The following is a 7,209-nucleotide window of genomic DNA, read 5'->3' as shown; positions in this document are numbered from 1 at the left end:
AAACAGTTTTTCGCTACAGATATGACGAGTTGCCTATGAAGGGTGCTGCTCTTAAACGTAATGTGTTGTGTTCACTCGTGTGCTGTCTAGATCTAGATCTAGATCTACGGAGGGTTATTGATAACGACACATAGAACTATTAGAACTGGCATCTGCGGTGGTCACTGCCACGACCAATAATGTACCGACACTGGCAGGCCCCTTAAGGTGTGTGATTCCATAATTTACATGTAATATCCTCTCCTTTAAAAAAAAAAATTACTCACATTTAGGGTTAAAACAGCCAATCTTCTTCGGACAGGTGGACACACGCCCTTATTTGTTAATGTTTGTTGTTTATCATGGGCTGTTCTAATTTTGATTTCATTCTGTTGTGAAACATTTCTTTTTCACGTTTTTACACTCATCTAAAAATCTCTAGACTAGCTCTTGAAAATTGAAATAAATATAGACCCAAAAATTTGCTCCTGTGTGTGTGTGTGTGTGTGTGTGTGTGTGTGTGTGTGTGTGTGTGTGTGTATGTATGTGCGTGTGTGAGTGTGTCTGTGTGTGATAGTAAGTGTGTAAGTGGAGAGTGAGTGTGTGTGTGTTTGTTTTTCGGGCTTTATTTCAGCCTTCATTCAGTAACAGTTCAAAGTATACACAAATAGAAACACAGGATCCATTCACTCTAGGGCTCACGAGTCGTTCATCTTTTTCAGTTTCACTCATTCATTCAATTCCCGTGTTCTCTCCCGCGGCTCATCCCCGTCCGCATGGCTTTCACACCCCACCCCCTCCCTCCAGGCATACACAAAGAAAATCTCACTCATTCCCTTGCACCCTGCGAACCATGGACAATAATATAGGCAAAACACTGCCTAAGCTGCATTATTTTCGTTCGTGAGCTGTGGACCAGGCCAGGGGGGGTCGGTGTCGTCGTCTTGTAGTTGCTGTCGGGTGTGGATACACTTGCACATTCTTCCTTTAACCCGCTCTTTCACTCACACTGTCTCTCCATCCACAGCTCAGCTCGTCATACGTTCAAAAGTTGTCCATTGGTCGTGTTTGTTTAGTTAGTGTGTGTATAAGTTTGTGTGTGTACATGTGCATGATGGTGGTGGGTGTGTGGTGGGTTTTACTGAAGGTTGTCTGTAGGCGGGCTTTCCATGCGGTGTTCCTTCCCCCAGACCAGATGCAGAATGAAAGTTGGCGCCGAACTCTCGCAATAAATAGGCAAAACATCACGAGACCGGAAGCCGGAAACCGTTCGGAGAAATAAAGATGGGCACTATTTCTCCGAACGTTCGGAGAAATAGTCACTTCGATATAATAATGTGATCCACTTTCGTCTTCTCCTCGCGGGTTGGTGCGGTATTAGCGATGTGGACCGGTGGCCTGTTTATTTAATTGGGTGTCTAGGGAGTTAATTAAGTCTGTGGACCCGGTCACGGGGAGACAAAGCGACTTCTTCGGTGCTTGTGGCCTATTGTTAGGGTGTGGACTTTCAAGGGGAGCAAGTAAGCTCACACGAGGGACATTTCGAGACACAATATCAAATTTCGAAATCTTGTAATTTAAATTGTGACGGATATAAGTCGAAATGTATGTAAAGCAAGAATAAATAAGAGAAGTGCTATACAATACCCGAGCACTCTAGACGGCAGTGAAAGTAAAATACCGGTGTCACCAAAGGAATGTAACAGACAAATTGAAAAGGCAAAAGGAGAAAGAATGGGTTTTTTAAATTGTAAAAACCTGTAACGCGGTGGGTTTTTTTTTTTAAACAACGGCTAACCCGTTAACCCTTGGGGCCTCTATAAATAGATCTATGTTGGGTTTTTTAGAATAAGGAGTGGAGAATTTCTCGCTTTGGCACGCACGGTCAAACAGGCCTACCGGATGCCCACATTACGGATCAGATCGGGGCGTGTCGGGTCGATTAATAACGGTTTCAGTGCACACTGCACATGTTGACCTTTCCCTTGTTTGCGCCAGGTTTGACATTTGACCGTTGTACGGTAAATTGAGCACCAAACTTACCATTCACTACTACACTGCCATTTCCATCCACGATGGCTTCGAGTGCTGGCTGCTGCATATCACATTTTGTTGTGTTAAGAGGTTCTTGAATCCTGCAGACATGATAGATGTCGATTGTTTTCCAAATATGTCAGAATCAACTTCCCCAAACATACAGTGTCCATAACCGCTTTGCTCGCGCACTTTTACAAAATGCCTGATCGTTCGGCTCGCTACCATGCAAAATGAACGCACGATTTGTTTTAAAAGGTCACGTTCCAGTTCAGTCGAACTGTGCTACTATGGAAGTTTTTATCTCTCAATGGAAGAAAATCTGGTCGGTCCCGACTCAATTCGACCTGATTCGATTCGATAAGCAGTGTGCACTGGCTATAACTGAATGTAACGTGCGTGGGTTTGGAATGGAATGCACGTGAGCAATGTTGGCAAACGTCCTCGTGTTTGCGTAATTAGTGCGTGAGTTCATCTTCTGTAGGGAAGGATGAAGAAAAATCAATTATTTCGGTTTTAGTTTAATTAAAGTTTTAGCGCGTTCACAACTGCATAAGGTCATTTATGACATGAGCGCGCGAAAGCAAATTTATAAAATGTATAAAATATAATATAGTGTAAAGCGCATATAGCCTGCTGTTGAGCGGGGATATGCGCTATACAAATGCTATTTATTATTATTATTATTAAAACCCCTCGGTAAATCATAGCTTCCAGTCTCTCTCTCTCTCTCTCTCTCTCTCTCTCTCTCTCTCTCTCTCTCTCTCTCTCTCTCTCTCTCTCTCTCTCTCTCTCTCTCTTTCTCTCTCTTTCTCTCTCTCTCTCTGTGTGTGTGTGTGTGTGTGTGTGTGTGTGTGTGTGTGTGTGTGTGTGTGTGTGTGTGTGTGTGTGTGTGTGTGTGGATGTTTTTTAAATACCTATGGACAGGACATTCCTCTTCGTCCCATACATTTAACTCTCATGAGGCAATCAATCGGGGACAAAATTAATTCACAACCGGATGCCGGGAAAGGGAAAAGAACCGGGGAGGTCACGTAAAAAAAAAAAAAAAGAAGAAAAGACTTAGGTCAATAATAATCCAATGCCGGTTGACCTTTTAATTGCCAGGCCAGCATTAATTGCTACATGTACCGTACATGGATTGGGTCAAAAAAGTATGACATTATATATCAAACCTGCCACTACTCAGGTGACCCCCACCGCCCACCAGAGTTATAACGCCTATCAGTGGTCGACCGATATTGCCCAGTCTGGCGAGCACTGGCTTACTAAGCTTTTACAAGAGCGGCGGTTTCCCCCCATTGTATCTTTTCCATAATTACCCCCCTTCACACTCCCAATATCACCTTCACAATCCCCTCTGGAGGGGACTCTTTTTCAAAAAAAAATAAAAAAAAAGATTTCAAAATTTTCTTTAAAACCCCCCCCCCCCCCCCCCCCCCCCCCCGTTATACCGCAAGCCTCGCTTTGCCAATGTACGAAATGGAGCGCCTATATACAAAGTATTTTGCTCCTTCACACCACCATCCGTCATTACTGTCTGAGATGTGCAGTCCTTATATAGTCATATAAATTCGCTCCGCCATACTGCCAGCGCCAACGAGGAAGTATTAATATAAGGAGAACAAGACAGAGCCCAGTCAGAGATGAGGTGGGAAGAGGCGGTGGCAATGGGTTGGACTTACTCTCAGGAAGTCAAGCAGCTGCCTAATAAGGAAAGTGTTGGATTGAAACCCACAGGGTAAACGATCAAGGGGAAGACCACGTAGAATCCGGAGAAAAATAACAGAAATCGATGCACAGAAAAGTGGAAAGACATGGGATAACAACATCAAGCGGCTAGCCCAGAGAGAGAGAGAGAGAGAGAGAGAGAGAGAGAGAGAGAGAGAGAGAGAGAGAGAGAGAGAGAGAGAGAGAGAGAGAGAGAGAGAGAGCGAGAGAGAGAGAGAGGGAGAGAGAGGGAGGGAGAGAGAGAGAGAGAGAGAGAGAGAGAGAGAGAGAGAGAGAGAGAGAGAGAGAGAGAGAGAGAGAGAGAGAGAGAGAGAGAGAGAGAGAGAGAGAGAGAGAGAGAGAGAGAGAAGACTCTCGGCTCAGAATACGTTTGCTTATACATGTATATCACTGACAAAAAGACACCCTTCAAACACAGATCGCACAGCAGAATCATGCTCCTTGATGTTGGGCAGAAGGGGCTATACAACAGAGGAACCCCGTTCAACCGCTAGCCCTTCTGTTCCGCCAGCTTCATGCATGCTCGTCCCAAGGGTGGTGGAGTAATGAGGTTTGACTGTACATGTATATATTATGTCTTGGTGGACACACGGACGGGGCAGGAGTATAAAAATAATAATAAGTCCTCGTACGTTAATAAGTGTCGCGACTTTTTACGTACAAAATTAAAGGGGCCGTTGTTGGTCATCATCCCCACGACTAAAGATAGCTAGATTTACTAGTTTACTTGACCTGGATCAGGTTAGGAGCAGAAGTCCCACTAACTACAACAGCCCGCGGGCTATATTACCTGGCCCAGAGGGTCATTTCGTCAATGAGAGAAAATGAACTTGGGAGATGAGTTTGTAGCAGCGTGCTTAGGACTTGCGGTCACCGGAATAATTTAACCATTTAATTTCATCGATCTGTACGTACGGTGCACATTAAACGAACGTGCTTGCTTTTATGGACTTCATAGCATCCTGAAAACTAATCGCCAGTCCGTGAAATTTTCATCGCAGGCGAAGCAGACCGTCTGTCCAGGCGGATGAAAAACATTTGAAAACAGAACAAAACAACCCCCCCGCCCCCAACCCCACCCACCAAAATAACAAAATGAAGAACCCCCCCCCCCAAAAAAAAAAAAACCGCTCTGTCTGAATTTTTATTTTATTTGTAGATCTAGTACCGGTATTTTTTTCTTCTTTTTTAAAACCAATCGGCAGGCTGGAAGCTGAGCTGAAGCCCTCGCCATGTCGATAAAAATTCCGTTTAAATCTATATAAATTTATTGAAAACTAGCCTAGTCTACGTCGTATTGTAAAAATAAACTAATAGTATTTAAGATTTTCAAAATGACCCACGAGTGACTCTTCTTCTTCCTTCCTCCTTTTCTTCCTTCCTTTCCCCTCCTCCTCCTCCTCCTCCTCCTCCTCCTCCTCCTCCTCCTCCTCTTCCTCTTCTTCTTCTTCTTCTTCTTCTTCTTCTTCTTCTTCTTCTTCTTCTTCTTCTTCTTCTTCTTCTTCTTCTTCTTCTTCTTCTTCTTCTTCTTCTTCTTCTTCTTCTTCTTCTTCTTCTTCTTCTTCTTCTTCTTCTCGGTGCGGATTCCGTGTCGCAACAAAGCCGTTTTTAATGTACGTAAGGCATACCATAAACTAAGTACTATGAAGTATTTTCTTTGATATAGTGTAACGATACATAGATATAATATAAAGGGCCAACTGATATCATAGTGATTATATCACTAGGTCGCTCTTCCGCCGTACTTCGCTTTATTTTTTAACCACCGATTTGTTCCTGGCTTTTACAGAGATAATATCTTATCAGTGTGTTAAATTTGATGCACGTGAGCGCGTTGAGTTCACAGCATAATATATAGCTACAAGTACTTCTTTCACACACGCGTGTGTGTATACTACAGCGTAGAACTATTACACAAGTGGAAATACGCTTTATACACTTAATCTGTAATTATTATTATTATAAATAATAATAATAATTATTATTAATATTATTATTATTATTATTATAATAACTACTTCAAAACCGGATCAACAACAGCAGCAGCCACAACAACCCAGCGAGTCCCCTGACGCTGTCTGCAAATGTGTACCGAGTAGGCCGACTTTGTAGTTACAGTTACATTGCCGAATCATGCATTCCATCCTCTGGGTCTGATATACCACATATGAGCCAATTATTCTTAGGGACCATCATCAAGACTACCCGAGTATGCATGCGCAGACTATTGTCTTTGATCCTAATTAATGTTTGACTGATTTGCGTGACTACGTATAGATGACATAAGCAGTTTAAGAGTACAACGCCTTGATAAAAATTGTAGACTATACCAGTACTGTATATATATATATATATATATATGCTATACATGCTTAGGAAAATTTAATTAAAAAGGTATTCAATAATCAGTATTCAGTATGGTATTTTTTGGGTACCAGTTCTGGTGTAAGCCTGAAGCCCCTGATGAAAGCTTCATTTCAACATGACAAAGATAATGGCTACCCTACACTTTCTCCCCATTTTGTCTAGTTACAATTTTCCTTAAGTCTTTGCACACATTGCAAGCTTCATTTATATATCGAAATTCGAGCATACATGTTCCGATTTCATTTCCACGTAGGCCTGAGCAAACCTTGTCTCGCTCGACTGAAAGTTTTCGTGCCCCGCCTACTTCGATCGGAAGTGAACATTTTACTGAAATTGAAAGTCTTTTGTGAAAAGTAGACAGAAATGTCTCATGACTAAAGTCACATGATTCATGACGTCATTATCAATCATGGTGTCTCATTACTACTGATCACAAGATCAGAGGCAAGCAGATCAGAGGCAAGCCATGACATCTTAATAATTTTTGTTTGTGTCTGATGCTGACTATCTTCAAAATATTGTGAAAAGGTTTGGATTTAAGTAGATCTATATTTTGTCTTTGAAATACGGAAGAGCGTTGGTCTCTCGAAGGTTGCTGCGTGAGTCAAGACCAAGTCAAGGCGTTCCCCTCTCGTGCCGTCATAATGTTTTTTTTTTGCTTATCAGGACCTAAACTTTAAATTTAAATGAAAGTAAGTCACTAGATCTAGGTTAGAGTTAATAGATTGTACTCATAATTTGTCTGTCAACGTTAAGAGATTATAGTTAATATATTTGTCAATATAGACTTCGATCTCTAGAATTTGTAGCAGTATCAGTAGACTAGCAGACTAGCTACACTCTACCGTAAATTTGTACACACACTCTTACTACAATTCTACTCTTAGTATTAGATCTAGAGATTCCAGAAGAATAATTGAAAAAATGTTGATTCAGTTCCGTAATACTAACACGGGGTGCCCATTGGGAGGTCGGACCGGTTTACTACTAAAATCTAATCTAGATCTAGATCTAGAGATCTAGATCTAGATCTAGCTAGCCAGATTGGTGAGGTTGAATTCGAGGGTGCAAAGCGGCTATCATGGCACAAGCCACAAG

The 7,209-nt window shown here is 42.1% G+C and overlaps 1 protein-coding gene across 3 annotated transcripts in view; it reads left to right on the top strand.

Moving 5' to 3' along the window:
* The first annotated feature begins 6,479 nt into the window (after positions 1 to 6,479).
* Positions 6,480 to 7,209, top strand: part of LOC101864345 (ras-related protein Rab-9B) — an 8,124-nt gene continuing 7,394 nt past the window's right edge. The window contains exon 1 of one of the 3 annotated variants that reach the window (XM_005110980.2): positions 6,480 to 6,570. The gene's annotated coding sequence lies outside the window, so the exon portion shown is untranslated. Of the gene's footprint in view, positions 6,640 to 7,209 lie in introns of all 3 variants that reach the window. The other 2 variants (XM_035973062.1, XM_005110979.3) reach the window with 2 other exon arrangements.

The sequence above is a fragment of the Aplysia californica genome, unplaced genomic scaffold (assembly GCF_000002075.1).
Source record: "Aplysia californica isolate F4 #8 unplaced genomic scaffold, AplCal3.0 scaffold00978, whole genome shotgun sequence".
Classification (NCBI taxonomy): Eukaryota; Metazoa; Mollusca; class Gastropoda; order Aplysiida; family Aplysiidae; genus Aplysia; species Aplysia californica.
The sequence above is the reverse complement of the archived record's forward strand: the minus strand, read 5'-3'. Positions and strand labels throughout refer to the sequence as shown.